We start from the raw sequence: 26,057 nt of genomic DNA, 5'->3' as shown, positions 1-26,057 counted from the left end.
TGTTCAATTTGAACCTTCTTTTACTATCTCATAGAGAAACTAACACAATTTTCAGGTTCAAAAAGGTCAACAGAGCTTGGGATTCCCAGCCAGTCTCCCATGCTGGTACTTGCCAAGCCTTAAGCTGCATCGCTGCTGCGATCTGAAAAGAGCACACACATTCAGCTTAGAATGGCCGTTGACAGCAGTTGTTCAATTTGAACCTTCTTCTACTATCTCATAGAGAAACTAACACAATTTTCAGGTTCAAAAAGGTCACCAGAACTTGGGATTCCCAGCCAGTCTCCCATGCTGGTACTTGCCAAACCTTAAGCTGCATCGCTGCTGCGATCTGAGAAGAGCACGCACATTCAGCTTAGAATTGCCGTTGACAGCAGCTTTTCAATTTGAACCTTCTTTTACTATCTCATACAGAAACTAACACAATTTTCAGGTTCAAAAAGGTCAACGCAACTTGGGATTCCCAGCCAGTCTCCCATGCTGGTACTTGCCAAGCCTTAAGTTGCATTGCTGCTGCGATCTGACGAGAGCAGGCACATTCAGCTTAGAATTGCCGTTGACAGCAGCTGTTCAATTTGAACCTTCTTTTACTATCTCATAGAGAAACTAACACAATTTTCAGGTTCAAAAAGGTCAACAGAACTTGGGATTCCCAGCCAGTCTCCCATGCTGGTACTTGCCAAGCCTTAAGCTGCATCGCTGCTGCGATCTGAAAAGAGCACACACATTCAGCTTAGAATGGCCGTTGACAGCAGTTGTTCAATTTGAACCTTCTTCTACTATCTCATAGAGAAACTAACACAATTTTCAGGTTCAAAAAGGTCACCAGAACTTGGGATTCCCAGCCAGTCTCCCATGCTGGTACTTGCCAAGCCTTAAGCTGCATCTCTGCTGCGATCTGAGAAGAGCACGCACATTCAGCTTAGAATTGCCGTTGACAGCAGCTTTTCAATTTGAACCTTCTTTTACTATCTCATACAGAAACTAACACAATTTTCAGGTTCAAAAAGGTCAACGGAACTTGGGATTCCCAGCCAGTCTCCCATGCTGGTACTTGCCAAGCCTTAAGCTGCATTGCTGCTGCGATCTGACGAGAGCAGGCACATTCAGCTTAGAATGGCCATTGACAGCAGCTGTTCAATTTGAACCTTCTTTTGCTATCTCATAGAGAAACTAACACAATTTTCAGGTTCAAAAAGGTCACCAGAACTTGGGATTCCAAGCCAGTCTCCCATGCTGGTACTTGCCAAGCCTTAAGCTTCATCGCTGCTGCGATCTGACAAGAGCACGCACATTCAGCTTAGAATGGCCGTTGACAGCAGCTGTTCAATTTGAACCTTCTTTTACTATCTCATAGAGAAACTAACACATTTTCAGGTTCAAAAAGGTCAACAGAACTTGGGATTCCCAGCCAGTCTCCCATGCTGGTACTTGCCAAGCCTTAAGCTGCATTGCGGCTGCGATCTGACGAGAGCAGGCACATTCAGCTTAGAATGGCCGTTGACAGCAGCTGTTCAATTTGAACCTTCTTTTACTATCTCATAGAGAAACTAACACAATTTTCAGGTTCAAAAAAGTCACCAGAACTTGGGATTCCCAGCCAGTCTCCCATGCTGGTACTTGCCAAGGCTTAAGCTGCATCGCTGCTGCGATCTGACAAGAGCACGCACATTCAGCTTAGAATGGCCGTTGACAGCAGCTGTTCAATTTGAACCTTCTTTTACTATCTCATAGAGAAACTAACACAATTTTCAGGTTCAAAAAGGTCAACAGAACTTGGGATTCCCAGCCAGTCTCCCATGCTGGTACTTGCCAAGCCTTAAGCTGCATTGCTGCTGCAATCTGACGAGAGCAGGCACATTCAGCTTAGAATGGCCGTTGACAGCAGCTGTTCAATTTGAACCTTCTTTTGCTATCTCATAGAGAAACTAACACAATTTTCAGGTTCAAAAAGGTCAACGGAACTTGGGATTCCCAGCCAGTCTCCCATGCTGGTACTTGCCAAGCCTTAAGCTTCATCGCTGCTGCGATCTGACAAGAGCACGCACATTCAGCTTAGAATGGCCGTTGACAGCAGCTGTTCAATTTGAACCTTCTTTTACTATCTCATAGAGAAACTAACACATTTTCAGGTTCAAAAAGGTCAACAGAACTTGGGATTCCCAGCCAGTCTCCCATGCTGGTACTTGCCAAGCCTTAAGCTGCATTGCGGCTGCGATCTGACGAGAGCAGGCACATTCAGCTTAGAATGGCCGTTGACAGCAGCTGTTCAATTTGAACCTTCTTTTACTATCTCATAGAGAAACTAACACAATTTTCAGGTTCAAAAAAGTCACCAGAACTTGGGATTCCCAGCCAGTCTCCCATGCTGGTACTTGCCAAGCCTTAAGCTGCATCGCTGCTGCGATCTGACAAGAGCACGCACATTCAGCTTAGAATGGCCGTTGACAGCAGCTGTTCAATTTGAACCTTCTTTTACTATCTCATAGAGAAACTAACACAATTTTCAGGTTCAAAAAGGTCAACAGAACTTGGGATTCCCAGCCAGTCTCCCATGCTGGTACTTGCCAAGCCTTAAGCTGCATCGCTGCTGCGATCTGACAAGAGCACGCACATTCAGCTTAGAATGGCCGTTGACAGCAGCTGTTCAATTTGAACCTTCTTTTACTATCTCATAGAGAAACTAACACAATTTTCAGGTTCAAAAAGGTCAACAGAACTTGGGATTCCCAGCCAGTCTCCCATGCTGGTACTTGCCAAGCCTTAAGCTGCATTGCTGCTGCAATCTGACGAGAGCAGGCACATTCAGCTTAGAATGGCCGTTGACAGCAGTTGTTCAATTTGAACCTTCTTCTACTATCTTATATAGAAACTAACACAATTTTCAGGTTCAAAAAGGTCACCAGAACTTGGGATTCCAAGCCAGTCTCCCATGCTGGTACTTGCCAAGCCTTAAGCTGCATTGCTGCTGCAATCTGACAAGAGCAGGCACATTCAGCTTAGAATGGCCATTGACAGCAGCTGTTCAATTTGAACCTTCTTTTGCTATCTCATAGAGAAACTAACACAATTTTCAGGTTCAAAAAGGTCACCAGAACTTGGGATTCCAAGCCAGTCTCCCATGCTGGTACTTGCCAAGCCTTAAGCTGCATCGCTGCTGCGATCTGACAAGAGCACGCACATTCAGCTTAGAATGGCCGTTGACAGCAGCTGTTCAATTTGAACCTTCTTTTACTATCTCATAGAGAAACTAACACATTTTCAGGTTCAAAAAGGTCAACAGAACTTGGGATTCCCAGCCAGTCTCCCATGCTGGTACTTGCCAAGCCTTAAGCTGCATTGTTGCTGCGATCTGACGAGAGCAGGCACATTCAGCTTAGAATGGCCGTTGACAGCAGCTGTTCAATTTGAACCTTCTTTTACTATCTCATAAAGAAACTAACACAATTTTCAGGTTCAAAAAGGTCAACGGAACTTGGGATTCCCAGCCAGTCTCCCATGCTGGTACTTGCCAAGCCTTAAGCTGCATTGCTGCTGCGATCTGACGAGAGCAGGCACATTCAGCTTAGAATGGCCATTGACAGCAGTTGTTCAATTTGAACCTTCTTCTACTATCTCATATAGAAACTGACAATTTTCAGGTTCAAAAAGGTCACCAGAACTTGGGATTCCAAGCCAGTCTCCCATGCTGGTACTTGCCAAGCCTTAAGCTGCATCGCTGCTGCGATCTGACAAGAGCACGCACATTCAGCTTAGAATGGCCGTTGACAGCAGCTGTTCAATTTGAACCTTCTTTTACTATCTCATAGAGAAACTAACACAATTTTCAGGTTCAAAAAGGTCAACAGAACTTGGGATTCCCAGCCAGTCTCCCATGCTGGTACTTGCCAAGCCTTAAGCTGCATTGCTGCTGCGATCTGGCGAGAGCAGGCACATTCAGCTTAGAATGGCCATTGACAGCAGTTGTTCAATTTGAACCTTCTTCTACTATCTTATATAGAAACTAACACAATTTTCAGGTTCAAAAAGGTCACCAGAACTTGGGATTCCAAGCCAGTCTCCCATGCTGGTACTTGCCAAGCCTTAAGCTGCATTGCTGCTGCAATCTGACAAGAGCAGGCACATTCAGCTTAGAATGGCCGTTGACAGCAGCTGTTCAATTTGAACCTTCTTTTGCTATCTCATAGAGAAACTAACACAATTTTCAGGTTCAAAAAGGTCACCAGAACTTGGGATTCCAAGCCAGTCTCCCATGCTGGTACTTGCCAAGCCTTAAGCTGCATCGCTGCTGCGATCTGACAAGAGCACGCACATTCAGCTTAGAATGGCCGTTGACAGCAGCTGTTCAATTTGAACCTTCTTTTACTATCTCATAGAGAAACTAACACATTTTCAGGTTCAAAAAGGTCAACAGAACTTGGGATTCCCAGCCAGTCTCCCATGCTGGTACTTGCCAAGCCTTAAGCTGCAATGCTGCTGCGATCTGACGAGAGCAGGCACATTCAGCTTAGAATGGCCGTTGACAGCAGCTGTTCAATTTGAACCTTCTTTTACTATCTCATAGAGAAACTAACACAATTTTCAGGTTCAAAAAGGTCAACGGAACTTGGGATTCCCAGCCAGTCTCCCATGCTGGTACTTGCCAAGCCTTAAGCTGCATTGCTGCTGCAATCTGACGAGAGCAGGCACATTCAGCTTAGAATGGCCGTTGACAGCAGCTGTTCAATTTGAAACTTCTTTTACTATCTCATAGAGAAACTAACACATTTTCAGGTTCAAAAAGGTCAACGGAACTTGGAATTCCCAGCCAGTCTCCCATGCTGGTACTTGCCAAGCCTTAAGTTGCATTGCTTCTGCGATATGACGAGAGCAGGCAAATTCAGCTTAGAATGGCCGTTGACAGCAGCAGTTTAGTTTGAACCTTCTTTTGCTATCTCATAGAGAAACTAACACAATTTTCAAGTTCAAAACGGTCAACGGAACTTGGGATTCCCAGCCAGTCTCCCATGCTGGTACTTGCCAAGCCTTAAGCTGCATTGCTGCTGCAATCTGACGAGAGCAGGCACATTCAGCTTAGAATTGCCGTTGACAGCAGCTGTTCAATTTGAACCTTCTTTTACTATCTCATAGAGAAACTAACACAATTTTCAGGTTCAAAAAGGTCAACAGAACTTGGGATTCCCAGCCAGTCTCCCATGCTGGTACTTGCCAAGCCTTAAGCTGCATCGCTGCTGCGATCTGACAAGAGCACGCACATTCAGCTTAGAATGGCCGTTGACAGCAGCTGTTCAATTTGAACCTTCTTTTACTATCTCATAGAGAAACTAACACAATTTTCAGGTTCAAAAAGGTCAACAGAACTTGGGATTCCCAGCCAGTCTCCCATGCTGGTACTTGCCAAGCCTTAAGCTGCATTGCTGCTGCGATCTGGCGAGAGCAGGCACATTCAGCTTAGAATGGCCATTGACAGCAGTTGTTCAATTTGAACCTTCTTCTACTATCTTATATAGAAACTAACACAATTTTCAGGTTCAAAAAGGTCACCAGAACTTGGGATTCCAAGCCAGTCTCCCATGCTGGTACTTGCCAAGCCTTAAGCTGCATTGCTGCTGCAATCTGACAAGAGCAGGCACATTCAGCTTAGAATGGCCGTTGACAGCAGCTGTTCAATTTGAACCTTCTTTTGCTATCTCATAGAGAAACTAACACAATTTTCAGGTTCAAAAAGGTCACCAGAACTTGGGATTCCAAGCCAGTCTCCCATGCTGGTACTTGCCAAGCCTTAAGCTGCATCGCTGCTGCGATCTGACAAGAGCACGCACATTCAGCTTAGAATGGCCGTTGACAGCAGCTGTTCAATTTGAACCTTCTTTTACTATCTCATAGAGAAACTAACACATTTTCAGGTTCAAAAAGGTCAACAGAACTTGGGATTCCCAGCCAGTCTCCCATGCTGGTACTTGCCAAGCCTTAAGCTGCAATGCTGCTGCGATCTGACGAGAGCAGGCACATTCAGCTTAGAATGGCCGTTGACAGCAGCTGTTCAATTTGAACCTTCTTTTACTATCTCATAGAGAAACTAACACAATTTTCAGGTTCAAAAAGGTCAACGGAACTTGGGATTCCCAGCCAGTCTCCCATGCTGGTACTTGCCAAGCCTTAAGCTGCATTGCTGCTGCAATCTGACGAGAGCAGGCACATTCAGCTTAGAATGGCCGTTGACAGCAGCTGTTCAATTTGAAACTTCTTTTACTATCTCATAGAGAAACTAACACATTTTCAGGTTCAAAAAGGTCAACGGAACTTGGAATTCCCAGCCAGTCTCCCATGCTGGTACTTGCCAAGCCTTAAGTTGCATTGCTGCTGCGATATGACGAGAGCAGGCAAATTCAGCTTAGAATGGCCGTTGACAGCAGCAGTTTAGTTTGAACCTTCTTTTGCTATCTCATAGAGAAACTAACACAATTTTCAAGTTCAAAACGGTCAACGGAACTTGGGATTCCCAGCCAGTCTCCCATGCTGGTACTTGCCAAGCCTTAAGCTGCATTGCTGCTGCAATCTGACGAGAGCAGGCACATTCAGCTTAGAATTGCCGTTGACAGCAGCTGTTCAATTTGAACCTTCTTTTACTATCTCATAGAGAAACTAACACAATTTTCAGGTTCAAAAAGGTCAACAGAACTTGGGATTCCCAGCCAGTCTCCCATGCTGGTACTTGCCAAGCCTTAAGCTGCATCGCTGCTGCGGTCTGAAAAGAGCACACACATTCAGCTTAGAATGGCCGTTGACAGCAGTTGTTCAATTTGAACCTTCTTCTACTATCTCATAGAGAAACTAACACAATTTTCAGGTTCAAAAAGGTCACCAGAACTTGGGATTCCCAGCCAGTCTCCCATGCTGGTACTTGCCAAACCTTAAGCTGCATCGCTGCTGCGATCTGAGAAGAGCACGCACATTCAGCTTAGAATTGCCGTTGACAGCAGCTTTTCAATTTGAACCTTCTTTTACTATCTCATACAGAAACTAACACAATTTTCAGGTTCAAAAAGGTCAACGCAACTTGGGATTCCCAGCCAGTCTCCCATGCTGGTACTTGCCAAGCCTTAAGCTGCATTGCTGCTGCGATCTGACGAGAGCAGGCACATTCAGCTTAGAATGGCCATTGACAGCAGCTGTTCAATTTGAACCTTCTTTTGCTATCTCATAGAGAAACTAACACAATTTTCAGGTTCAAAAAGGTCACCAGAACTTGGGATTCCAAGCCAGTCTCCCATGCTGGTACTTGCCAAGCCTTAAGCTGCATCGCTGCTGCGATCTGACAAGAGCACGCACATTCAGTATAGAATGGCCGTTGACAGCAGCTGTTCAATTTGAACCTTCTTTTACTATCTCATAGGAAACTAACACATTTTCAGGTTCAAAAAGGTCAACAGAACTTGGGATTCCCAGCCAGTCTCCCATGCTGGTACTTGCCAAGCCTAAAGCTGCATTGCTGCTGCGATCTGACGAGAGCAGGCACATTCAGCTTAGAATGGCCGTTGACAGCAGCTGTTCAATTTGAACCTTCTTTTACTATCTCATAGAGAAACTAACACAATTTTCAGGTTCAAAAAGGTCAACGGAACTTGGGATTCCCAGCCAGACTCCCATGCTGGTACTTGCCAAGCCTTAAGCTGCATTGCTGCTGCGATCTGACGAGAGCAGGCACATTCAGCTTAGAATGGCCGTTGACAGCAGCTGTTCAATTTGAACCTTCTTTTACTATCTCATAGAGAAACTAACACAATTTTCAGGTTCAAAAAAGTCACCAGAACTTGGGATTCCCAGCCAGTCTCCCATGCTGGTACTTGCCAAGCCTTAAGCTGCATCGCTGCTGCGATCTGACAAGAGCACGCACATTCAGCTTAGAATGGCCGTTGACAGCAGCTGTTCAATTTGAACCTTCTTTTACTATCTCATAGAGAAACTAACACAATTTTCAGGTTCAAAAAGGTCAACAGAACTTGGGATTCCCAGCCAGTCTCCCATGCTGGTACTTGCCAAGCCTTAAGCTGCATTGCTGCTGCGATCTGACGAGAGCAGGCACATTCAGCTTAGAATGGCCGTTGACAGCAGCTGTTCAATTTGAACCTTCTTTTGCTATCTCATAGAGAAACTAACACAATTTTCAGGTTCAAAAAGGGCAACGGAACTTGTCATTCCCAGCCAGTCTCCCATGCTGGTACTTGCCAAGCCTTAAGCTGCATTGCTGCTGCGATCTGGCGAGAGCAGGCACATTCAGCTTAGAATTGCCATTGACAGCAGTTGTTCAATTTGAACCTTCTTCTACTATCTTATATAGAAACTAACACAATTTTCAGGTTCAAAAAGGTCACCAGAACTTGGGATTCCAAGCCAGTCTCCCATGCTGGTACTTGCCAAGCCTTACGCTGCATTGCTGCTGCAATCTGACAAGAGCAGGCACATTCAGCTTAGAATGGCCATTGACAGCAGCTGTTCAATTTGAACCTTCTTTTGCTATCTCATAGAGAAACTAACACAATTTTCAGGTTCAAAAAGGTCACCAGAACTTGGGATTCCAAGCCAGTCTCCCATGCTGGTACTTGCCAAGCCTTAAGCTGCATCGCTGCTGCGATCTGACAAGAGCACGCACATTCAGCTTAGAATGGCCGTTGACAGCAGCTGTTCACTTTGAACCTTCTTTTACTATCTCATAGAGAAACTAACACATTTTCAGGTTCAAAAAGGTCAACAGAACTTGGGATTCCCAGCCAGTCTCCCATGCTGGTACTTGCCAAGCCTTAAGCTGCATTGCTGCTGCGATCTGACGAGAGCAGGCACATTCAGCTTAGAATGGCCGTTGACAGCAGCTGTTCAATTTGAACCTTCTTTTGCTATCTCATAGAGAAACTAACACAATTTTCAGGTTCAAAACGGTCAACGGAACCTGGGATTCCCAGCCAGTCTCCCATGCTGGTACTTGCCAAGCCTTAAGCTGCATTGCTGCTGCAATCTGACGAGAGCAGGCACATTCAGCTTAGAATTGCCGTTGACAGCAGCTGTTCAATTTGAACCTTCTTTTACTATCTCATAGAGAAACTAACACAATTTTCAGGTTCAAAAAGGTCAACAGAGCTTGGGATTCCCAGCCAGTCTCCCATGCTGGTACTTGCCAAGCCTTAAGCTGCATCGCTGCTGCGATCTGAAAAGAGCACACACATTCAGCTTAGAATGGCCGTTGACAGCAGTTGTTCAATTTGAACCTTCTTCTACTATCTCATAGAGAAACTAACACAATTTTCAGGTTCAAAAAGGTCACCAGAACTTGGGATTCCCAGCCAGTCTCCCATGCTGGTACTTGCCAAACCTTAAGCTGCATCGCTGCTGCGATCTGAGAAGAGCACGCACATTCAGCTTAGAATTGCCGTTGACAGCAGCTTTTCAATTTGAACCTTCTTTTACTATCTCATACAGAAACTAACACAATTTTCAGGTTCAAAAAGGTCAACGCAACTTGGGATTCCCAGCCAGTCTCCCATGCTGGTACTTGCCAAGCCTTAAGTTGCATTGCTGCTGCGATCTGACGAGAGCAGGCACATTCAGCTTAGAATTGCCGTTGACAGCAGCTGTTCAATTTGAACCTTCTTTTACTATCTCATAGAGAAACTAACACAATTTTCAGGTTCAAAAAGGTCAACAGAACTTGGGATTCCCAGCCAGTCTCCCATGCTGGTACTTGCCAAGCCTTAAGCTGCATCGCTGCTGCGATCTGAAAAGAGCACACACATTCAGCTTAGAATGGCCGTTGACAGCAGTTGTTCAATTTGAACCTTCTTCTACTATCTCATAGAGAAACTAACACAATTTTCAGGTTCAAAAAGGTCACCAGAACTTGGGATTCCCAGCCAGTCTCCCATGCTGGTACTTGCCAAGCCTTAAGCTGCATCTCTGCTGCGATCTGAGAAGAGCACGCACATTCAGCTTAGAATTGCCGTTGACAGCAGCTTTTCAATTTGAACCTTCTTTTACTATCTCATACAGAAACTAACACAATTTTCAGGTTCAAAAAGGTCAACGGAACTTGGGATTCCCAGCCAGTCTCCCATGCTGGTACTTGCCAAGCCTTAAGCTGCATTGCTGCTGCGATCTGACGAGAGCAGGCACATTCAGCTTAGAATGGCCATTGACAGCAGCTGTTCAATTTGAACCTTCTTTTGCTATCTCATAGAGAAACTAACACAATTTTCAGGTTCAAAAAAGTCACCAGAACTTGGGATTCCCAGCCAGTCTCCCATGCTGGTACTTGCCAAGGCTTAAGCTGCATCGCTGCTGCGATCTGACAAGAGCACGCACATTCAGCTTAGAATGGCCGTTGACAGCAGCTGTTCAATTTGAACCTTCTTTTACTATCTCATAGAGAAACTAACACAATTTTCAGGTTCAAAAAGGTCAACAGAACTTGGGATTCCCAGCCAGTCTCCCATGCTGGTACTTGCCAAGCCTTAAGCTGCATTGCTGCTGCAATCTGACGAGAGCAGGCACATTCAGCTTAGAATGGCCGTTGACAGCAGCTGTTCAATTTGAACCTTCTTTTGCTATCTCATAGAGAAACTAACACAATTTTCAGGTTCAAAAAGGTCAACGGAACTTGGGATTCCCAGCCAGTCTCCCATGCTGGTACTTGCCAAGCCTTAAGCTTCATCGCTGCTGCGATCTGACAAGAGCACGCACATTCAGCTTAGAATGGCCGTTGACAGCAGCTGTTCAATTTGAACCTTCTTTTACTATCTCATAGAGAAACTAACACATTTTCAGGTTCAAAAAGGTCAACAGAACTTGGGATTCCCAGCCAGTCTCCCATGCTGGTACTTGCCAAGCCTTAAGCTGCATTGCGGCTGCGATCTGACGAGAGCAGGCACATTCAGCTTAGAATGGCCGTTGACAGCAGCTGTTCAATTTGAACCTTCTTTTACTATCTCATAGAGAAACTAACACAATTTTCAGGTTCAAAAAAGTCACCAGAACTTGGGATTCCCAGCCAGTCTCCCATGCTGGTACTTGCCAAGCCTTAAGCTGCATCGCTGCTGCGATCTGACAAGAGCACGCACATTCAGCTTAGAATGGCCGTTGACAGCAGCTGTTCAATTTGAACCTTCTTTTACTATCTCATAGAGAAACTAACACAATTTTCAGGTTCAAAAAGGTCAACAGAACTTGGGATTCCCAGCCAGTCTCCCATGCTGGTACTTGCCAAGCCTTAAGCTGCATCGCTGCTGCGATCTGACAAGAGCACGCACATTCAGCTTAGAATGGCCGTTGACAGCAGCTGTTCAATTTGAACCTTCTTTTACTATCTCATAGAGAAACTAACACAATTTTCAGGTTCAAAAAGGTCAACAGAACTTGGGATTCCCAGCCAGTCTCCCATGCTGGTACTTGCCAAGCCTTAAGCTGCATTGCTGCTGCAATCTGACGAGAGCAGGCGCATTCAGCTTAGAATGGCCGTTGACAGCAGTTGTTCAATTTGAACCTTCTTCTACTATCTTATATAGAAACTAACACAATTTTCAGGTTCAAAAAGGTCACCAGAACTTGGGATTCCAAGCCAGTCTCCCATGCTGGTACTTGCCAAGCCTTAAGCTGCATTGCTGCTGCAATCTGACAAGAGCAGGCACATTCAGCTTAGAATGGCCATTGACAGCAGCTGTTCAATTTGAACCTTCTTTTGCTATCTCATAGAGAAACTAACACAATTTTCAGGTTCAAAAAGGTCACCAGAACTTGGGATTCCAAGCCAGTCTCCCATGCTGGTACTTGCCAAGCCTTAAGCTGCATCGCTGCTGCGATCTGACAAGAGCACGCACATTCAGCTTAGAATGGCCGTTGACAGCAGCTGTTCAATTTGAACCTTCTTTTACTATCTCATAGAGAAACTAACACATTTTCAGGTTCAAAAAGGTCAACAGAACTTGGGATTCCCAGCCAGTCTCCCATGCTGGTACTTGCCAAGCCTTAAGCTGCATTGCTGCTGCGATCTGACGAGAGCAGGCACATTCAGCTTAGAATGGCCGTTGACAGCAGCTGTTCAATTTGAACCTTCTTTTACTATCTCATAAAGAAACTAACACAATTTTCAGGTTCAAAAAGGTCAACGGAACTTGGGATTCCCAGCCAGTCTCCCATGCTGGTACTTGCCAAGCCTTAAGCTGCATTGCTGCTGCGATCTGACGAGAGCAGGCACATTCAGCTTAGAATGGCCATTGACAGCAGTTGTTCAATTTGAACCTTCTTCTACTATCTCATATAGAAACTGACAATTTTCAGGTTCAAAAAGGTCACCAGAACTTGGGATTCCAAGCCAGTCTCCCATGCTGGTACTTGCCAAGCCTTAAGCTGCATCGCTGCTGCGATCTGACAAGAGCACGCACATTCAGCTTAGAATGGCCGTTGACAGCAGCTGTTCAATTTGAACCTTCTTTTACTATCTCATAGAGAAACTAACACAATTTTCAGGTTCAAAAAGGTCAACAGAACTTGGGATTCCCAGCCAGTCTCCCATGCTGGTACTTGCCAAGCCTTAAGCTGCATTGCTGCTGCGATCTGGCGAGAGCAGGCACATTCAGCTTAGAATGGCCATTGACAGCAGTTGTTCAATTTGAACCTTCTTCTACTATCTTATATAGAAACTAACACAATTTTCAGGTTCAAAAAGGTCACCAGAACTTGGGATTCCAAGCCAGTCTCCCATGCTGGTACTTGCCAAGCCTTAAGCTGCATTGCTGCTGCAATCTGACAAGAGCAGGCACATTCAGCTTAGAATGGCCGTTGACAGCAGCTGTTCAATTTGAACCTTCTTTTGCTATCTCATAGAGAAACTAACACAATTTTCAGGTTCAAAAAGGTCACCAGAACTTGGGATTCCAAGCCAGTCTCCCATGCTGGTACTTGCCAAGCCTTAAGCTGCATCGCTGCTGCGATCTGACAAGAGCACGCACATTCAGCTTAGAATGGCCGTTGACAGCAGCTGTTCAATTTGAACCTTCTTTTACTATCTCATAGAGAAACTAACACATTTTCAGGTTCAAAAAGGTCAACAGAACTTGGGATTCCCAGCCAGTCTCCCATGCTGGTACTTGCCAAGCCTTAAGCTGCATTGCTGCTGCGATCTGACGAGAGCAGGCACATTCAGCTTAGAATGGCCGTTGACAGCAGCTGTTCAATTTGAACCTTCTTTTACTATCTCATAGAGAAACTAACACAATTTTCAGGTTCAAAAAGGTCAACGGAACTTGGGATTCCCAGCCAGTCTCCCATGCTGGTACTTGCCAAGCCTTAAGCTGCATTGCTGCTGCAATCTGACGAGAGCAGGCACATTCAGCTTAGAATGGCCGTTGACAGCAGCTGTTCAATTTGAAACTTCTTTTACTATCTCATAGAGAAACTAACACATTTTCAGGTTCAAAAAGGTCAACGGAACTTGGAATTCCCAGCCAGTCTCCCATGCTGGTACTTGCCAAGCCTTAAGTTGCATTGCTGCTGCGATATGACGAGAGCAGGCAAATTCAGCTTAGAATGGCCGTTGACAGCAGCAGTTCAGTTTGAACCTTCTTTTGCTATCTCATAGAGAAACTAACACAATTTTCAGGTTCAAAACGGTCAACGGAACTTGGGATTCCCAGCCAGTCTCCCATGCTGGTACTTGCCAAGCCTTAAGCTGCATTGCTGCTGCAATCTGACGAGAGCAGGCACATTCAGCTTAGAATTGCCGTTGACAGCAGCTGTTCAATTTGAACCTTCTTTTACTATCTCATAGAGAAACTAACACAATTTTCAGGTTCAAAAAGGTCAACAGAACTTGGGATTCCCAGCCAGTCTCCCATGCTGGTACTTGCCAAGCCTTAAGCTGCATCGCTGCTGCGATCTGAAAAGAGCACACACATTCAGCTTAGAATGGCCGTTGACAGCAGTTGTTCAATTTGAACCTTCTTCTACTATCTCATAGAGAAACTAACACAATTTTCAGGTTCAAAAAGGTCACCAGAACTTGGGATTCCAAGCCAGTCTCCCATGCTGGTACTTGCCAAGCCTTAAGCTGCATCGCTGCTGCGATCTGAGAAGAGCACGCACATTCAGCTTAGAATTGCCGTTGACAGCAGCTTTTCAATTTGAACCTTCTTTTACTATCTCATACAGAAACTAACACAATTTTCAGGTTCAAAAAGGTCAACGGAACTTGGGATTCCCAGCCAGTCTCCCATGCTGGTACTTGCCAAGCCTTAAGCTGCATTGCTGCTGCGATCTGACGAGAGCAGGCACATTCAGCTTAGAATGGCCATTGACAGCAGCTGTTCAATTTGAACCTTCTTTTGCTATCTCATAGAGAAACTAACACAATTTTCAGGTTCAAAAAGGTCACCAGAACTTGGGATTCCAAGCCAGTCTCCCATGCTGGTACTTGCCAAGCCTTAAGCTTCTTCACTGCTGCGATCTGACAAGAGCACGCACATTCAGCTTAGAATGGCCATTGACAGCAGCTGTTCAATTTGAACCTTCTTTTACTATCTCATAGAGAAACTAACACATTTTCAGGTTCAAATAGGTCAACAGAACTTGGGATTCCCAGCCAGTCTCCCATGCTGGTACTTGCCAAGCCTTAAGCTGCATTGCGGCTGCGATCTGACGAGAGCAGGCACATTCAGCTTAGAATGGCCGTTGACAGCAGCTGTTCAATTTGAACCTTCTTTTACTATCTCATAGAGAAACTAACACAATTTTCAGGTTCAAAAAAGTCACCAGAACTTGGGATTCCCAGCCAGTCTCCCATGCTGGTACTCGCCAAGCCTTAAGCTGCATCGCTGCTGCGATCTGACAAGAGCACGCACATTCAGCTTAGAATGGCCGTTGACAGCAGCTGTTCAATTTGAACCTTCTTTTACTATCTCATAGAGAAACTAACACAATTTTCAGGTTCAAAAAGGTCAACAGAACTTGGGATTCCAAGCCAGTCTCCCATGCTGGTACTTGCCAAGCCTTAAGCTGCATTGCTGCTGCAATCTGACGAGAGCAGGCACATTCAGCTTAGAATGGCCGTTGACAGCAGCTGTTCAATTTGAACCTTCTTTTGCTATCTCATAGAGAAACTAACACAATTTTCAGGTTCAAAAAGGTCAACGGAACTTGGGATTCCCAGCCAGTCTCCCATGCTGGTACTTGCCAAGCCTTAAGCTTCATCGCTGCTGCGATCTGACAAGAGCACGCACATTCAGCTTAGAATGGCCGTTGACAGCAGCTGTTCAATTTGAACCTTCTTTTACTATCTCATAGAGAAACTAACACATTTTCAGGTTCAAAAAGGTCAACAGAACTTGGGATTCCCAGCCAGTCTCCCATGCTGGTACTTGCCAAGCCTTAAGCTGCATTGCGGCTGCGATCTGACGAGAGCAGGCACATTCAGCTTAGAATGGCCGTTGACAGCAGCTGTTCAATTTGAACCTTCTTTTACTATCTCATAGAGAAACTAGCACAATTTTCAGGTTCAAAAAAGTCACCAGAACTTGGGATTCCCAGCCAGTCTCCCATGCTGGTACTTGCCAAGCCTTAAGCTGCATCGCTGCTGCGATCTGACAAGAGCACGCACATTCAGCTTAGAATGGCCGTTGACAGCAGCTGTTCAATTTGAACCTTCTTTTACTATCTCATAGAGAAACTAACACAATTTTCAGGTTCAAAAAGGTCAACGGAACTTGGGATTCCCAGCCAGTCTCCCATGCTGGTACTTGCCAAGCCTTAAGCTTCATCGCTGCTGCGATCTGACAAGAGCACGCACATTCAGCTTAGAATGGCCGTTGACAGCAGCTGTTCAATTTGAACCTTCTTTTACTATCTCATAGAGAAACTAACACATTTTCAGGTTCAAAAAGGTCAACAGAACTTGGGATTCCCAGCCAGTCTCCCATGCTGGTACTTGCCAAGCCTTAAGCTGCATTGCGGCTGCGATCTGACGAGAGCAGGCACATTCAGCTTAGAATGGCCGTTGACAGCAGCTGTTCAATTTGAACCTTCTTTTACTATCTCATAGAGAAACTAGCACAATTTTCAGGTTCAAAAAAGTCACCAGAACTTGGGATTCCCAGCCAGTCTCCCATGCTGGTACTTGCCAAGCCTTAAGCTGCATCGCTGCTGCGATCTGACAAGAGCACGCACATTCAGCTTAGAATGGCCGTTGACAGCAGCTGTTCAATTTGAACCTTCTTTTACTATCTCATAGAGAAACTAACACAATTTTCAGGTTCAAAAAGGTCAACAGAACTTGGGATTCCCAGCCAGTCTCCCATGCTGGTACTTGCCAAGCCTTAAGCTGCATCGCTGCTGCGATCTGACAAGAGCACGCACATTCAGCTTAGAATGGCCGTTGACAGCAGCTGTTCAATTTGAACCTTCTTTTACTATCTCATAGAGAAACTAACACAATTTTCAGGTTCAAAAAGGTCAACAGAACTTGGGATTCCCAGCCAGTCTCCCATGCTGGTACTTGCCAAGCCTTAAGCTGCATTGCTGCTGCAATCTGACGAGAGCAGGCACATTCAGCTTAGAATGACCGTTGACAGCAGCTGTTCAATTTGAACCTTCTTTTGCTATCTCATAGAGAAACTAACACAATTTTCAGGTTCAAAAAGGTCAACGGAACTTGGGATTCCCAGCCAGTCTCCCATGCTGGTACTTGCCAAGCCTTAAGCTGCATTGCTGCTGCGATCTGACGAGAGCAGGCACAATCAGCTTAGAATGGCCATTGACAGCAGTTGTTCAATTTGAACCTTCTTCTACTATCTCATATAGAAACTAACACAATTTTCAGGTTCAAAAAGGTCACCAGAACTTGGGATTCCAAGCCAGCCTCCCATGCTGGTACTTGCCAAGCCTTAAGCTGCATCGCTGCTGCGATCTGACAAGAGCACGCACATTCAGCTTAGAAAGGCCGTTGAAAGCAGCTGTTCAATTTGAACCTTCTTTTACTATCTCATAGAGAAACTAACACAATTTTCAGTTTCAAAAAGGGCAACGGAACTTGGCATTCCCAGCCAGTCTCCCATGCTGGTACTTGCCAAGCCTTAAGCTGCATTGCTGCTGCGATCTGGCGAGAGCAGGCACATTCAGCTTAGAATGGCCATTGACAGCTGTTGTTCAATTTGAACCTTCTTCTACTATCTTATATAGAAACTAACACAATTTTCAGGTTCAAAAAGGTCACCAGAACTTGGGATTCCAAGCCAGTCTCCCATGCTGGTACTTGCCAAGCCTTAAGCTGCATTGCTGCTGCAATCTGACAAGAGCAGGCACATTCAGCTTAGAATGGCCATTGACAGCAGCTGTTCAATTTGAACCTTCTTTTGCTATCTCATAGAGAAACTAACACAATTTTCAGGTTCAAAAAGGTCACCAGAACTTGGGATTCCAAGCCAGTCTCCCATGCTGGTACTTGCCAAGCCTTAAGCTGCATCGCTGCTGCGATCTGACAAGAGCACGCACATTCAGCTTAGAATGGCCGTTGACAGCAGCTGTTCAATTTGAACCTTCTTTTACTATCTCATAAAGAAACTAACACAATTTTCAGGTTCAAATAGGTCAACGGAACTTGGGATTCCCAGCCAGTCTCCCATGCTGGTACTTGCCAAGCCTTAAGCTGCATTGCTGCTGCGATCTGACGAGAGCAGGCACATTCAGCTTAGAATGGCCATTGACAGCAGTTGTTCAATTTGAACCTTCTTCTACTATCTCATATAGAAACTGACAATTTTCAGGTTCAAAAAGGTCACCAGAACTTGGGATTCCAAGCCAGTCTCCCATGCTGGTACTTGCCAAGCCTTAAGCTGCATCGCTGCTGCGATCTGACAAGAGCACGCACATTCAGCTTAGAATGGCCGTTGACAGCAGCTGTTCAATTTGAACCTTCTTTTACTATCTCATAGAGAAACTAACACAATTTTCAGGTTCAAAAAGGGCAACGGAACTTGGGATTCCCAGCCAGTCTCCCATGCTGGTACTTGCCAAGCCTTAAGCTGCATTGCTGCTGCGATCTGGCGAGAGCAGGCACATTCAGCTTAGAATGGCCATTGACAGCAGTTGTTCAATTTGAACCTTCTTCTACTATCTTATATAGAAACTAACACAATTTTCAGGTTCAAAAAGGTCACCAGAACTTGGGATTCCAAGCCAGTCTCCCATGCTGGTACTTGCCAAGCCTTAAGCTGCATTGCTGCTGCAATCTGACAAGAGCAGGCACATTCAGCTTAGAATGGCCGTTGACAGCAGCTGTTCAATTTGAACCTTCTTTTGCTATCTCATAGAGAAACTAACACAATTTTCAGGTTCAAAAAGGTCACCAGAACTTGGGATTCCAAGCCAGTCTCCCATGCTGGTACTTGCCAAGCCTTAAGCTGCATCGCTGCTGCGATCTGACAAGAGCATGCACATTCAGCTTAGAATGGCCGTTGACAGCAGCTGTTCAATTTGAACCTTCTTTTACTATCTCATAGAGAAACTAACACATTTTCAGGTTCAAAAAGGTCAACAGAACTTGGGATTCCCAGCCAGTCTCCCATGCTGGTACTTGCCAAGCCTTAAGCTGCATTGCTGCTGTGATCTGACGAGAGCAGGCACATTCAGCTTAGAATGGCCATTGACAGCAGTTGTTCAATTTGAACCTTCTTCTACTATCTCATATAGAAACTAACACAATTTTCAGGTTCAAAAAGGTCACCAGAACTTGGGATTCCAAGCCAGTCTCCCATGCTGGTACTTGCCAAGCCTTAAGTTGCATCGCTGCTGCGATCTGACAAGAGCACGCACATTCAGCTTAGAAAGGCCGTTGACAGCAGCTGTTCAATTTGAACCTTCTTTTACTATCTCATAGAGAAACTAACACAATTTTCAGGTTCAAAAAGGGCAACGGAACTTGGCATTCCCAGCCAGTCTCCCATGCTGGTACTTGCCAAGCCTTAAGCTGCATTGCTGCTGCGATCTGGCGAGAGCAGGCACATTCAGCTTAGAATGGCCATTGACAGCAGTTGTTCAATTTGAACCTTCTTCTACTATCTTATATAGAAACTAACACAATTTTCAGGTTCAAAAAGGTCACCAGAACTTGGGATTCCAAGCCAGTCTCCCATGCTGGTACTTGCCAAGCCTTAAGCTGCATTGCTGCTGCAATCTGACAAGAGCAGGCACATTCAGCTTAGAATGGCCATTGACAGCAGCTGTTCCATTTGAACCTTCTTTTGCTATCTCATAGAGAAACTAACACAATTTTCAGGTTCAAAAAGGTCACCAGAACTTGGGATTCCAAGCCAGTCTCCCATGCTGGTACTTGCCAAGCCTTAAGCTGCATCGCTGCTGCGATCTGACAAGAGCACGCACATTCAGCTTAGAATGGCCGTTGACAGCAGCTGTTCAATTTGAACCTTCTTTTACTATCTCATAGAGAAACTAACACAATTTTCAGGTTCAAAAAGGTCAACAGAACTTGGGATTCCCAGCCAGTCTCCCATGCTGGTACTTGCCAAGCCTTAAGCTGCATCGCTGCTGCGATCTGAAAAGAGCACACACATTCAGCTTAGAATGGCCGTTGACAGCAGTTGTTCAATTTGAACCTTCTTCTACTATCTCATAGAGAAACTAACACAATTTTCAGGTTCAAAAAGGTCACCAGAACTTGGGATTCCAAGCCAGTCTCCCATGCTGGTACTTGCCAAGCCTTAAGCTGCATCGCTGCTGCGATCTGAGAAGAGCACGCACATTCAGCTTAGAATGGCCATTGACAGCAGCTGTTCAATTTGAACCTTCTTTTACTATCTCATACAGAAACTAACACAATTTTCAGGTTCAAAAAGGTCAACGGAACTTGGGATTCCCAGCCAGTCTCCCATGCTGGTACTTGCCAAGCCTTAAGCTGCATTGCTGCTGCGATCTGACGAGAGCAGGCACATTCAGCTTAGAATGGCCATTGACAGCAGCTGTTCAATTTGAACCTTCTTTTGCTATCTCATAGAGAAACTAACACAATTTTCAGGTTCAAAAAGGTCACCAGAACTTGGGATTCCAAGCCAGTCTCCCATGCTGGTACTTGCCAAGCCTTAAGCTTCTTCGCTGCTGCGATCTGACAAGAGCACGCACATTCAGCTTAGAATGGCCGTTGACAGCAGCTGTTCAATTTGAACCTTCTTTTACTATCTCATAGAGAAACTAACACATTTTCAGGTTCAAATAGGTCAACAGAACTTGGGATTCCCAGCCAGTCTCCCATGCTGGTACTTGCCAAGCCTTAAGCTGCATTGCGGCTGCGATCTGACGAGAGCAGGCACATTCAGCTTAGAATGGCCGTTGACAGCAGCTGTTCAATTTGAACCTTCTTTTACTATCTCATAGAGAAACTAACACAATTTTCAGGTTCAAAAAAGTCACCAGAACTTGGGATTCCCAGCCAGTCTCCCATGCTGGTACTTGCCAAGCCTTAAGCTGCATCGCTGCTGCGATCTGACAAGAGCACGCACATTCAGCTTAGAATGGCCGTTGACAGCAGCTGTTCAATTTGAACCTTCTTTTACTATCTCATAGAGAAACTAACACAATTTTCAGGTTCAAAAAGGTCAACAGAACTTGGGATTCCAAGCCAGTCTCCCATGCTGGTACTTGCCAAGCCTTAAGCTGCATTGCTGCTGCAATCTGACGAGAGCAGGCACATTCAGCTTAGAATGGCCGTTGACAGCAGCTGTTCAATTTGAACCTTCTTTTGCTATCTCATAGAGAAACTAACACAATTTTCAGGTTCAAAAAGGTCAACGGAACTTGGGATTCCCAGCCAGTCTCCCATGCTGGTACTTGCCAAGCCTTAAGCTTCATCGCTGCTGCGATCTGACAAGAGCACGCACATTCAGCTTAGAATGGCCGTTGACAGCAGCTGTTCAATTTGAACCTTCTTTTACTATCTCATAGAGAAACTAACACATTTTCAGGTTCAAAAAGGTCAACAGAACTTGGGATTCCCAGCCAGTCTCCCATGCTGGTACTTGCCAAGCCTTAAGCTGCATTGCGGCTGCGATCTGACGAGAGCAGGCACATTCAGCTTAGAATGGCCGTTGACAGCAGCTGTTCAATTTGAACCTTCTTTTACTATCTCATAGAGAAACTAGCACAATTTTCAGGTTCAAAAAAGTCACCAGAACTTGGGATTCCCAGCCAGTCTCCCATGCTGGTACTTGCCAAGCCTTAAGCTGCATCGCTGCTGCGATCTGACAAGAGCACGCACATTCAGCTTAGAATGGCCGTTGACAGCAGCTGTTCAATTTGAACCTTCTTTTACTATCTCATAGAGAAACTAACACAATTTTCAGGTTCAAAAAGGTCAACAGAACTTGGGATTCCCAGCCAGTCTCCCATGCTGGTACTTGCCAAGCCTTAAGCTGCATCGCTGCTGCGATCTGACAAGAGCACGCACATTCAGCTTAGAATGGCCGTTGACAGCAGCTGTTCAATTTGAACCTTCTTTTACTATCTCATAGAGAAACTAACACAATTTTCAGGTTCAAAAAGGTCAACAGAACTTGGGATTCCCAGCCAGTCTCCCATGCTGGTACTTGCCAAGCCTTAAGCTGCATTGCTGCTGCAATCTGACGAGAGCAGGCACATTCAGCTTAGAATGACCGTTGACAGCAGCTGTTCAATTTGAACCTTCTTTTGCTATCTCATAGAGAAACTAACACAATTTTCAGGTTCAAAAAGGTCAACGGAACTTGGGATTCCCAGCCAGTCTCCCATGCTGGTACTTGCCAAGCCTTAAGCTGCATTGCTGCTGCGATCTGACGAGAGCAGGCACAATCAGCTTAGAATGGCCATTGACAGCAGTTGTTCAATTTGAACCTTCTTCTACTATCTCATATAGAAACTAACACAATTTTCAGGTTCAAAAAGGTCACCAGAACTTGGGATTCCAAGCCAGTCTCCCATGCTGGTACTTGCCAAGCCTTAAGCTGCATCGCTGCTGCGATCTGACAAGAGCACGCACATTCAGCTTAGAAAGGCCGTTGACAGCAGCTGTTCAATTTGAACCTTCTTTTACTATCTCATAGAGAAACTAACACAATTTTCAGGTTCAAAAAGGGCAACGGAACTTGGCATTCCCAGCCAGTCTCCCATGCTGGTACTTGCCAAGCCTTAAGCTGCATTGCTGCTGCGATCTGGCGAGAGCAGGCACATTCAGCTTAGAATGGCCATTGACAGCAGTTGTTCAATTTGAACCTTCTTCTACTATCTTATATAGAAACTAACACAATTTTCAGGTTCAAAAAGGTCACCAGAACTTGGGATTCCAAGCCAGTCTCCCATGCTGGTACTTGCCAAGCCTTAAGCTGCATTGCTGCTGCAATCTGACAAGAGCAGGCACATTCAGCTTAGAATGGCCATTGACAGCAGCTGTTCAATTTGAACCTTCTTTTGCTATCTCATAGAGAAACTAACACAATTTTCAGGTTCAAAAAGGTCACCAGAACTTGGGATTCCAAGCCAGTCTCCCATGCTGGTACTTGCCAAGCCTTAAGCTGCATCGCTGCTGCGATCTGACAAGAGCACGCACATTCAGCTTAGAATGGCCGTTGACAGCAGCTGTTCAATTTGAACCTTCTTTTACTATCTCATAGAGAAACTAACACATTTTCAGGTTCAAAAAGGTCAACAGAACTTGGGATTCCCAGCCAGTCTCCCATGCTGGTACTTGCCAAGCCTTAAGCTGCATTGCTGCTGCGATCTGACGAGAGCAGGCACATTCAGCTTAGAATGGCCGTTGACAGCAGCTGTTCAATTTGAACCTTCTTTTACTATCTCATAAAGAAACTAACACAATTTTCAGGTTCAAATAGGTCAACGGAACTTGGGATTCCCAGCCAGTCTCCCATGCTGGTACTTGCCAAGCCTTAAGCTGCATTGCTGCTGCGATCTGACGATAGCAGGCACATTCAGCTTAGAATGGCCATTGACAGCAGTTGTTCAATTTGAACCTTCTTCTACTATCTCATATAGAAACTGACAATTTTCAGGTTCAAAAAGGTCACCAGAACTTGGGATTCCAAGCCAGTCTCCCATGCTGGTACTTGCCAAGCCTTAAGCTGCATCGCTGCTGCGATCTGACAAGAGCACGCACATTCAGCTTAGAATGGCCGTTGACAGCAGCTGTTCAATTTGAACCTTCTTTTACTATCTCATAGAGAAACTAACACAATTTTCAGGTTCAAAAAGGGCAACGGAACTTGGGATTCCCAGCCAGTCTCCCATGCTGGTACTTGCCAAGCCTTAAGCTGCATTGCTGCTGCGATCTGGCGAGAGCAGGCACATTCAGCTTAGAATGGCCATTGACAGCAGTTGTTCAATTTGAACCTTCTTCTACTATCTTATATAGAAACTAACACAATTTTCAGGTTCAAAAAGGTCACCAGAACTTGGGATTCCAAGCCAGTCTCCCATGCTGGTACTTGCCAAGCCTTAAGCTGCATTGCTGCTGCAATCTGACAAGAGCAGGCACATTCAGCTTAGAATGGCCGTTGACAGCAGCTGTTCAATTTGAACCTTCTTTTGCTATCTCATAGAGAAACTAACACAATTTTCAGGTTCAAAAAGGTCACCAGAACTTGGGATTCCAAGCCAGTCTCCCATGCTGGTACTTGCCAAGCCTTAAGCTGCATCGCTGCTGCGATCTGACAAGAGCATGCACATTCAGCTTAGAATGGCCGTTGACAGCAGCTGTTCAATTTGAACCTTCTTTTACTATCTCATAGAGAAACTAACACATTTTCAGGTTCAAAAAGGTCAACAGAACTTGGGATTCCCAGCCAGTCTCCCATGCTGGTACTTGCCAAGCCTTAAGCTGCATTGCTGCTGTGATCTGACGAGAGCAGGCACATTCAGCTTAGAATGGCCATTGACAGCAGTTGTTCAATTTGAACCTTCTTCTACTATCTCATATAGAAACTAACACAATTTTCAGGTTCAAAAAGGTCACCAGAACTTGGGATTCCAAGCCAGTCTCCCATGCTGGTACTTGCCAAGCCTTAAGTTGCATCGCTGCTGCGATCTGACAAGAGCACGCACATTCAGCTTAGAAAGGCCGTTGACAGCAGCTGTTCAATTTGAACCTTCTTTTACTATCTCATAGAGAAACTAACACAATTTTCAGGTTCAAAAAGGGCAACGGAACTTGGCATTCCCAGCCAGTCTCCCATGCTGGTACTTGCCAAGCCTTAAGCTGCATTGCTGCTGCGATCTGGCGAGAGCAGGCACATTCAGCTTAGAATGGCCATTGACAGCAGTTGTTCAATTTGAACCTTCTTCTACTATCTTATATAGAAACTAACACAATTTTCAGGTTCAAAAAGGTCACCAGAACTTGGGATTCCAAGCCAGTCTCCCATGCTGGTACTTGCCAAGCCTTAAGCTGCATTGCTGCTGCAATCTGACAAGAGCAGGCACATTCAGCTTAGAATGGCCATTGACAGCAGCTGTTCAATTTGAACCTTCTTTTGCTATCTCATAGAGAAACTAACACAATTTTCAGGTTCAAAAAGGTCACCAGAACTTGGGATTCCAAGCCAGTCTCCCATGCTGGTACTTGCCAAGCCTTAAGCTGCATCGCTGCTGCGATCTGACAAGAGCACGCACATTCAGCTTAGAATGGCCGTTGACAGCAGCTGTTCAATTTGAACCTTCTTTTACTATCTCATAGAGAAACTAACACATTTTCAGGTTCAAAAAGGTCAACAGAACTTGGGATTCCCAGCCAGTCTCCCATGCTGGTACTTGCCAAGCCTTAAGCTGCATTGCTGCTGCGATCTGACGAGAGCAGGCACATTCAGCTTAGAATGGCCGTTGACAGCAGCTGTTCAATTTGAACCTTCTTTTACTATCTCATAAAGAAACTAACACAATTTTCAGGTTCAAAAAGGTCAACGGAACTTGGGATTCCCAGCCAGTCTCCCATGCTGGTACTTGCCAAGCCTTAAGCTGCATTGCTGCTGCGATCTGACGAGAGCAGGCACATTCAGCTTAGAATGGCCATTGACAGCAGTTGTTCAATTTGAACCTTCTTCTACTATCTCATATAGAAACTGACAATTTTCAGGTTCAAAAAGGTCACCAGAACTTGGGATTCCAAGCCAGTCTCCCATGCTGGTACTTGCCAAGCCTTAAGCTGCATCGCTGCTGCGATCTGACAAGAGCACGCACATTCAGCTTAGAATGGCCGTTGACAGCAGCTGTTCAATTTGAACCTTCTTTTACTATCTCATAGAGAAACTAACACAATTTTCAGGTTCAAAAAGGGCAACGGAACTTGGGATTCCCAGCCAGTCTCCCATGCTGGTACTTGCCAAGCCTTAAGCTGCATTGCTGCTGCGATCTGGCGAGAGCAGGCACATTCAGCTTAGAATGGCCATTGACAGCAGTTGTTCAATTTGAACCTTCTTCTACTATCTTATATAGAAACTAACACAATTTTCAGGTTCAAAAAGGTCACCAGAACTTGGGATTCCAAGCCAGTCTCCCATGCTGGTACTTGCCAAGCCTTAAGCTGCATTGCTGCTGCAATCTGACAAGAGCAGGCACATTCAGCTTAGAATGGCCGTTGACAGCAGCTGTTCAATTTGAACCTTCTTTTGCTATCTCATAGAGAAACTAACACAATTTTCAGGTTCAAAAAGGTCACCAGAACTTGGGATTCCAAGCCAGTCTCCCATGCTGGTACTTGCCAAGCCTTAAGCTGCATCGCTGCTGCGATCTGACAAGAGCACGCACATTCAGCTTAGAATGGCCGTTGACAGCAGCTGTTCAATTTGAACCTTCTTTTACTATCTCATAGAGAAACTAACACATTTTCAGGTTCAAAAAGGTCAACAGAACTTGGGATTCCCAGCCAGTCTCCCATGCTGGTACTTGCCAAGCCTTAAGCTGCATTGCTGCTGCGATCTGACGAGAGCAGGCACATTCAGCTTAGAATGGCCGTTGACAGCAGCTGTTCAATT

General features: G+C 45.2%; 64 pseudogenes; all 64 read right to left on the bottom strand.

The window, feature by feature from the left end:
• Positions 1–1,009: 1,009 nt before the first annotated feature.
• Positions 1,010–1,128, bottom strand: LOC140082762 (5S ribosomal RNA; annotated as a pseudogene).
• Positions 1,129–1,386: 258 nt separating this feature from the next.
• LOC140087248 (5S ribosomal RNA) lies at positions 1,387–1,505 on the bottom strand (annotated as a pseudogene).
• A 259-nt stretch (positions 1,506–1,764) lies between these two features.
• On the bottom strand, positions 1,765–1,883 carry LOC140089610 (5S ribosomal RNA; annotated as a pseudogene).
• A 258-nt stretch (positions 1,884–2,141) lies between these two features.
• Positions 2,142–2,260, bottom strand: LOC140087247 (5S ribosomal RNA; annotated as a pseudogene).
• A 259-nt stretch (positions 2,261–2,519) lies between these two features.
• Positions 2,520–2,638, bottom strand: LOC140097182 (5S ribosomal RNA; annotated as a pseudogene).
• A 70-nt stretch (positions 2,639–2,708) lies between these two features.
• LOC140089609 (5S ribosomal RNA) lies at positions 2,709–2,827 on the bottom strand (annotated as a pseudogene).
• A 447-nt stretch (positions 2,828–3,274) lies between these two features.
• On the bottom strand, positions 3,275–3,393 carry LOC140078540 (5S ribosomal RNA; annotated as a pseudogene).
• Positions 3,394–3,463: 70 nt separating this feature from the next.
• Positions 3,464–3,582, bottom strand: LOC140082761 (5S ribosomal RNA; annotated as a pseudogene).
• Positions 3,583–3,839: 257 nt separating this feature from the next.
• Positions 3,840–3,958, bottom strand: LOC140094073 (5S ribosomal RNA; annotated as a pseudogene).
• A 447-nt stretch (positions 3,959–4,405) lies between these two features.
• Positions 4,406–4,524, bottom strand: LOC140093217 (5S ribosomal RNA; annotated as a pseudogene).
• A 70-nt stretch (positions 4,525–4,594) lies between these two features.
• On the bottom strand, positions 4,595–4,713 carry LOC140086854 (5S ribosomal RNA; annotated as a pseudogene).
• Positions 4,714–4,971: 258 nt separating this feature from the next.
• LOC140093616 (5S ribosomal RNA) lies at positions 4,972–5,090 on the bottom strand (annotated as a pseudogene).
• Positions 5,091–5,160: 70 nt separating this feature from the next.
• LOC140097181 (5S ribosomal RNA) lies at positions 5,161–5,279 on the bottom strand (annotated as a pseudogene).
• A 70-nt stretch (positions 5,280–5,349) lies between these two features.
• LOC140094072 (5S ribosomal RNA) lies at positions 5,350–5,468 on the bottom strand (annotated as a pseudogene).
• Positions 5,469–5,915: 447 nt separating this feature from the next.
• LOC140093216 (5S ribosomal RNA) lies at positions 5,916–6,034 on the bottom strand (annotated as a pseudogene).
• A 70-nt stretch (positions 6,035–6,104) lies between these two features.
• Positions 6,105–6,223, bottom strand: LOC140086853 (5S ribosomal RNA; annotated as a pseudogene).
• Positions 6,224–6,481: 258 nt separating this feature from the next.
• On the bottom strand, positions 6,482–6,600 carry LOC140093615 (5S ribosomal RNA; annotated as a pseudogene).
• A 448-nt stretch (positions 6,601–7,048) lies between these two features.
• On the bottom strand, positions 7,049–7,167 carry LOC140092749 (5S ribosomal RNA; annotated as a pseudogene).
• Positions 7,168–7,424: 257 nt separating this feature from the next.
• LOC140078579 (5S ribosomal RNA) lies at positions 7,425–7,543 on the bottom strand (annotated as a pseudogene).
• Positions 7,544–7,613: 70 nt separating this feature from the next.
• Positions 7,614–7,732, bottom strand: LOC140084606 (5S ribosomal RNA; annotated as a pseudogene).
• A 259-nt stretch (positions 7,733–7,991) lies between these two features.
• LOC140079362 (5S ribosomal RNA) lies at positions 7,992–8,110 on the bottom strand (annotated as a pseudogene).
• A 636-nt stretch (positions 8,111–8,746) lies between these two features.
• Positions 8,747–8,865, bottom strand: LOC140079361 (5S ribosomal RNA; annotated as a pseudogene).
• Positions 8,866–8,935: 70 nt separating this feature from the next.
• Positions 8,936–9,054, bottom strand: LOC140095626 (5S ribosomal RNA; annotated as a pseudogene).
• A 1,015-nt stretch (positions 9,055–10,069) lies between these two features.
• Positions 10,070–10,188, bottom strand: LOC140082760 (5S ribosomal RNA; annotated as a pseudogene).
• Positions 10,189–10,447: 259 nt separating this feature from the next.
• LOC140089607 (5S ribosomal RNA) lies at positions 10,448–10,566 on the bottom strand (annotated as a pseudogene).
• Positions 10,567–10,824: 258 nt separating this feature from the next.
• Positions 10,825–10,943, bottom strand: LOC140087246 (5S ribosomal RNA; annotated as a pseudogene).
• A 259-nt stretch (positions 10,944–11,202) lies between these two features.
• Positions 11,203–11,321, bottom strand: LOC140097179 (5S ribosomal RNA; annotated as a pseudogene).
• Positions 11,322–11,391: 70 nt separating this feature from the next.
• LOC140083518 (5S ribosomal RNA) lies at positions 11,392–11,510 on the bottom strand (annotated as a pseudogene).
• Positions 11,511–11,957: 447 nt separating this feature from the next.
• Positions 11,958–12,076, bottom strand: LOC140079360 (5S ribosomal RNA; annotated as a pseudogene).
• Positions 12,077–12,146: 70 nt separating this feature from the next.
• On the bottom strand, positions 12,147–12,265 carry LOC140082759 (5S ribosomal RNA; annotated as a pseudogene).
• A 257-nt stretch (positions 12,266–12,522) lies between these two features.
• Positions 12,523–12,641, bottom strand: LOC140094071 (5S ribosomal RNA; annotated as a pseudogene).
• Positions 12,642–13,088: 447 nt separating this feature from the next.
• On the bottom strand, positions 13,089–13,207 carry LOC140079359 (5S ribosomal RNA; annotated as a pseudogene).
• Positions 13,208–13,277: 70 nt separating this feature from the next.
• Positions 13,278–13,396, bottom strand: LOC140086852 (5S ribosomal RNA; annotated as a pseudogene).
• Positions 13,397–13,654: 258 nt separating this feature from the next.
• On the bottom strand, positions 13,655–13,773 carry LOC140093614 (5S ribosomal RNA; annotated as a pseudogene).
• A 448-nt stretch (positions 13,774–14,221) lies between these two features.
• LOC140082757 (5S ribosomal RNA) lies at positions 14,222–14,340 on the bottom strand (annotated as a pseudogene).
• A 258-nt stretch (positions 14,341–14,598) lies between these two features.
• Positions 14,599–14,717, bottom strand: LOC140087245 (5S ribosomal RNA; annotated as a pseudogene).
• Positions 14,718–14,976: 259 nt separating this feature from the next.
• On the bottom strand, positions 14,977–15,095 carry LOC140095758 (5S ribosomal RNA; annotated as a pseudogene).
• A 258-nt stretch (positions 15,096–15,353) lies between these two features.
• LOC140087243 (5S ribosomal RNA) lies at positions 15,354–15,472 on the bottom strand (annotated as a pseudogene).
• A 447-nt stretch (positions 15,473–15,919) lies between these two features.
• On the bottom strand, positions 15,920–16,038 carry LOC140087242 (5S ribosomal RNA; annotated as a pseudogene).
• Positions 16,039–16,297: 259 nt separating this feature from the next.
• On the bottom strand, positions 16,298–16,416 carry LOC140097178 (5S ribosomal RNA; annotated as a pseudogene).
• Positions 16,417–16,486: 70 nt separating this feature from the next.
• LOC140086366 (5S ribosomal RNA) lies at positions 16,487–16,605 on the bottom strand (annotated as a pseudogene).
• A 70-nt stretch (positions 16,606–16,675) lies between these two features.
• Positions 16,676–16,794, bottom strand: LOC140085376 (5S ribosomal RNA; annotated as a pseudogene).
• A 259-nt stretch (positions 16,795–17,053) lies between these two features.
• LOC140098217 (5S ribosomal RNA) lies at positions 17,054–17,172 on the bottom strand (annotated as a pseudogene).
• Positions 17,173–17,620: 448 nt separating this feature from the next.
• LOC140082417 (5S ribosomal RNA) lies at positions 17,621–17,739 on the bottom strand (annotated as a pseudogene).
• A 257-nt stretch (positions 17,740–17,996) lies between these two features.
• LOC140096799 (5S ribosomal RNA) lies at positions 17,997–18,115 on the bottom strand (annotated as a pseudogene).
• A 447-nt stretch (positions 18,116–18,562) lies between these two features.
• LOC140094091 (5S ribosomal RNA) lies at positions 18,563–18,681 on the bottom strand (annotated as a pseudogene).
• Positions 18,682–18,940: 259 nt separating this feature from the next.
• Positions 18,941–19,059, bottom strand: LOC140098216 (5S ribosomal RNA; annotated as a pseudogene).
• Positions 19,060–19,885: 826 nt separating this feature from the next.
• Positions 19,886–20,004, bottom strand: LOC140082416 (5S ribosomal RNA; annotated as a pseudogene).
• Positions 20,005–20,262: 258 nt separating this feature from the next.
• On the bottom strand, positions 20,263–20,381 carry LOC140087241 (5S ribosomal RNA; annotated as a pseudogene).
• Positions 20,382–20,640: 259 nt separating this feature from the next.
• LOC140095757 (5S ribosomal RNA) lies at positions 20,641–20,759 on the bottom strand (annotated as a pseudogene).
• A 258-nt stretch (positions 20,760–21,017) lies between these two features.
• Positions 21,018–21,136, bottom strand: LOC140087244 (5S ribosomal RNA; annotated as a pseudogene).
• A 259-nt stretch (positions 21,137–21,395) lies between these two features.
• LOC140097177 (5S ribosomal RNA) lies at positions 21,396–21,514 on the bottom strand (annotated as a pseudogene).
• Positions 21,515–21,584: 70 nt separating this feature from the next.
• On the bottom strand, positions 21,585–21,703 carry LOC140086367 (5S ribosomal RNA; annotated as a pseudogene).
• A 70-nt stretch (positions 21,704–21,773) lies between these two features.
• Positions 21,774–21,892, bottom strand: LOC140085377 (5S ribosomal RNA; annotated as a pseudogene).
• Positions 21,893–22,151: 259 nt separating this feature from the next.
• On the bottom strand, positions 22,152–22,270 carry LOC140098222 (5S ribosomal RNA; annotated as a pseudogene).
• Positions 22,271–22,717: 447 nt separating this feature from the next.
• LOC140079358 (5S ribosomal RNA) lies at positions 22,718–22,836 on the bottom strand (annotated as a pseudogene).
• Positions 22,837–22,906: 70 nt separating this feature from the next.
• Positions 22,907–23,025, bottom strand: LOC140097073 (5S ribosomal RNA; annotated as a pseudogene).
• A 257-nt stretch (positions 23,026–23,282) lies between these two features.
• Positions 23,283–23,401, bottom strand: LOC140096953 (5S ribosomal RNA; annotated as a pseudogene).
• Positions 23,402–23,848: 447 nt separating this feature from the next.
• On the bottom strand, positions 23,849–23,967 carry LOC140094093 (5S ribosomal RNA; annotated as a pseudogene).
• Positions 23,968–24,226: 259 nt separating this feature from the next.
• On the bottom strand, positions 24,227–24,345 carry LOC140098221 (5S ribosomal RNA; annotated as a pseudogene).
• Positions 24,346–24,792: 447 nt separating this feature from the next.
• On the bottom strand, positions 24,793–24,911 carry LOC140079357 (5S ribosomal RNA; annotated as a pseudogene).
• A 70-nt stretch (positions 24,912–24,981) lies between these two features.
• On the bottom strand, positions 24,982–25,100 carry LOC140082756 (5S ribosomal RNA; annotated as a pseudogene).
• Positions 25,101–25,357: 257 nt separating this feature from the next.
• LOC140096952 (5S ribosomal RNA) lies at positions 25,358–25,476 on the bottom strand (annotated as a pseudogene).
• A 447-nt stretch (positions 25,477–25,923) lies between these two features.
• Positions 25,924–26,042, bottom strand: LOC140079356 (5S ribosomal RNA; annotated as a pseudogene).
• Between the last annotated feature and the right edge of the window lie 15 nt (positions 26,043–26,057).

This window comes from Engystomops pustulosus, chromosome 9, assembly GCF_040894005.1.
Source record: "Engystomops pustulosus chromosome 9, aEngPut4.maternal, whole genome shotgun sequence".
NCBI lineage: Eukaryota > Metazoa > Chordata > Amphibia > Anura > Leptodactylidae > Engystomops > Engystomops pustulosus.
Note: the sequence above shows the minus strand (reverse complement) of the source record. Positions and strands in the feature narration are given on the sequence as shown.